We start from the raw sequence: 3,999 nt of genomic DNA, 5'->3' as shown, positions 1-3,999 counted from the left end.
CCAGTTTTGAGAAATCCGATGATCACTTATAGAAATTGAAACAGAAAAAGTTTCTAGATAATGATGAAAATCTGGAGGATTACATGAATTGTGATTTTTTATGGAAATTGAACCTGACGGGTACTTCCACACAACAAATAGCATGAGGCATACCAAGTTATTAGCAGATTGTAAATGCATCTTATAAATTGATGTTAGCATTATATTTGGTTATGGTATAGTAAGCTTTCATGTTACATTATTTTGCTGAAATCATATCTGGAATCTTTACACAAACATAAGATATTTTGATCATTGGATCAAGAATCATCTTGATCATATATACGAATGTTTTTAGACATGTAATTTCAATGCAATTCTAACCCTGCAAGTGCACTGTAACTACTGTACATTGAATTGGATGTATTATCCTTTATTACGATTTTCATTTTCTTCAGTGTATTGTATAATCATTTGGTCAACTATAATTAACATAGTCAATCACCAACTTGGCAACATGTCATTGAGTCTAGACAGTTACCTAACTGACTGAACGACCATACATCAAACCAGATGGTCAACCACTAACGCGACAATAAGCCATTGAGTTTGAATGGTCACCAAACAGACTGGACGACCATGCATCAGATCAGATGGTCAACCACCAACCCGGTGACTAGCCATTGAGTGTGGATGATCACCAAAAAGACCAGATGACCATGTATTAAACTCATTCAATCACCAAACAAACTGGACAGCCATGCATTAGACCGAATGATCAACCAAACCACACAAATAACACCATTAAGCTTGAGCGATCATTTAACATATTGTCCAATCTTGTATCAAACCGATCAAATTGTACAAAACCAAAGTAGATTAACCCTAAAACAGATTAATTCAAGACTAAAACATGTTATTTAAGTTTGGGTCGTAATTTGACTGACCTTAATTAAAAATTCACCACAAAATTTCTAAACAAAAGTTTGAGGTAAAAAAGTAGATTATGAATTAATTACAAGCATTCATTACTATTTGTCTAAGTTGATATGACTTTGACATTAAGTTATCTTTTGCAGGTATCATGTTTTGGATGCACAAGTGACTTCTCACTCGACAAAGTTGAAACTTGGACGAACACATAAAAGATTGGACAGTTGACCTTGAACCCACATCCGAAACATTTAGTTTTCTTGATATCTACTAAATCTACCCTTAAACTTGTGCCACACCATATTTATGTTATTTGGTTCCTAATTTTTAGTATTTTGTAATTGGGAAGTGTGATATAGCGCCAATATCAAGCCATTGTAATATCGGAACAATGATGGGAAGAGTCAGGGAGGAGTTATAGAAAAAATGGTAAAATCAATTTCAGACTAATTCATTTTCCACCCTAAAAGGAATAATAGTAGACAACAGGAATGGGTTGAAAGCTAAAACAGAGGAAAGACTATGTAAGATTAGTAATTCCATGAACAAAATTTTGTTGTTTTGATTGATCATGAAGCAACAGAATGGAAGAGAAGTCTTCCTTTTTAACCTCTAAGTTTTGGCATTTGTAGAACACATTGACCTTTAGCTGATTGATGTTGTTAAACTTCGAAATTGAAGATAATATTGTGATGAACATGCATATCAATATATGAAGATAAGTTATGTTTGTATCTGCATAGATAATAAAGAATTAAGGAAAACTAATATTATCTGTTAAATGGTATTGAAAACAAATAATCTCACGTGGACACTCCCATTAAGATAAAGATACAAATAATATGCTTTAAGATGAAAAAACGAAAGAAAAAGTCAAAATATACTTAGGGCTTTACTTTCAGGTCAGTTCCACCAGTGGTGCTGGGAACAGCTTTAACACTCCCTCTGTTACTTTCTAAATATTAAAATTTTAATATTTTTGTTTTTATTTGACTATTATTTCTAAATTCCTACCTAATATTTTAACTTTTTTTTTCATTTATATCAATGTTTTTATTTATTTGAAAATAATTTATGTGAGTGTATGTGTATCCGATGATATGTAAAAATGATAAAATAACCTCTAAATTATTTTATTAAGATAAAAAATTATTATATTTGTTAGTTTCTATAATACAACACAGAATTCATTCTGGAACTTTTCGTGGACATTCAATAATACAATACAGAATTCATTTTCTATAAGTCATGATCATCTCAACTAAGTCCGGATTAATATTTCCGAAATGATATTTTACTCTTCCAAAAATAAGAATCCGGAAAACTATTTCTCACCTCCCACACTTTTTCTGAATCAAATTTTCTTAAGCCTATTTCCAGATTAGACTTTTCGGATTCTGACTTCCGGGAATCTTATCTTTAACATTTTACCTATTATGCACCACGAAAAATACGTTCCATATCTCAAACCTCCAACAAAGCTTACCGGAGAACACACAAGGTTGCACAGTCACCACCGTCTCTGCTAAGAAGAGAACTTTCATATAAAACATAGTCACCACCGTCACCACCGACTTTATCAAGGATAAAAGTGAAATTTTAAGAATGATGGGGTGCATGAAGCAATTATCAAGAATTTGTCTTTTATTAAAAGTGATTTGGGCGTTCAGTTTTTTACCTTTGTCTTGTTTTGTTGGGCTTGTTTTTGCTAGTACTGCAAAATGAAAAATATCTTCATCTCTGTTGTGTTTTTCTTTATTTGAATTTATACATTTAAAAGGCTGTCAAATATCAGAAGTTTAGACAACATTATAGGATGTAGAATGTAGGATATACCTTATCTTAAAGTGTTAATTTTTGTGTTTGTAGGATTTACTATAGAAGTATAAATTATCTTGTCAATCAGATCTATTCTACCAGATTGACCACGGAAAATTCATATGGTGTGTATATTTGTATTCATATAATTTTTTTTTTCTCATATCTGATTTTTCTTTGGTCTCTGTAATCAAACAAGGTTGCCATTTTTTCTTCTGACTGAGATCACTCCAAAAAGAATAGATGTTCATAATGCCACAGAGGTGGCTCGTTTTGTGGTAAGTTGTAAATTCCATGCCCATTCTTTTTGTAGTTTATAAAATATGATAGCATAAACAATGGTGATCATTAGTCATTTTTTTTTTCACATGTAATTCAAATTTTCATGATATTCTGCTTCAATTTCTTTTTGTAACGAAAATTGATATTGATCCTAATGCCTTTATCCCTGGTGTTGTATCATGTAGGAAGAATTGTTAATCACATCTCAATGGGGATGCTGAAATTGCATGGCCAAAAGGAAGAAGCTCTGCTGAAAAAATATTCAATGATTAATGTTGTTTTATCATACTCTATCTATTTCTTTTGCTTCTTTATGGAAGCTTTGTGAAATCTAACTTATATCAGATGCTAAATCTTACTTCCTTCATCTCAGGGATGATTCTTCTTTTATTTTCATCAATACTCATTCATAACTGTTCATTTTCTGAGGTTAAGGTTTTTCCTCAATGTTATCGAAAGGAACAAATGCTGAAACTAAATCATTTTATTCATAATTGTTTTTTGATTTCTAATTTGGTTGAATCATCTGGCACAAGGCAGTATCCTTTTTTTTTTCTTCATATATTTTTTAACACTGTTTTTCAAGAATCCTTGGTTTGTCAAATTTGTATGTACATCATTTGGAAAATGACATCTTTTTGTTGAAGCAATGATTGTGGGACATATTGTCGTTGATTTTTTTGAACCTCAATGCTAAAGTCATTGCTTACTTTAGCTGTGAACCACAATGGCTTCCAAGTCAATGTGAGTGGCAGTACTGGGAATGCAGCGTAATAAATAGGGTAGAAATTTCATACTATTTGTTTGACATAATAATTAAAGATACAGAAACTCTAAACTTCTCATTAGAATTGTTCCTGAAGAATTTAATAGGAAGAATGGAGTATATGCAGATATGTCCAAAGTGGTTCACTGTCAAAGCTGTAGCAGAAAATAAAATTTCTTCTCATCGGTCCCACTAAAGGTTTACAATCTAGGAGTCTAGGA

General features: G+C 31.6%; 1 long non-coding RNA gene across 1 annotated transcript; it reads left to right on the top strand.

Moving 5' to 3' along the window:
• Positions 1–2,887: 2,887 nt before the first annotated feature.
• LOC111240759 lies at positions 2,888–3,379 on the top strand. The gene is made up of 2 exons (XR_002666318.1): positions 2,888–3,008; positions 3,198–3,379. It is a non-coding gene; the product is annotated as an uncharacterized LOC111240759 (long non-coding RNA).
• The last annotated feature ends 620 nt before the right edge of the window (positions 3,380–3,999 follow it).

Source organism: Vigna radiata, unplaced genomic scaffold, assembly GCF_000741045.1.
Source record: "Vigna radiata var. radiata cultivar VC1973A unplaced genomic scaffold, Vradiata_ver6 scaffold_992, whole genome shotgun sequence".
NCBI classification, from domain to species: Eukaryota; Viridiplantae; Streptophyta; class Magnoliopsida; order Fabales; family Fabaceae; genus Vigna; species Vigna radiata.
This window is presented reverse-complemented; position numbering and strand designations above follow the sequence as displayed.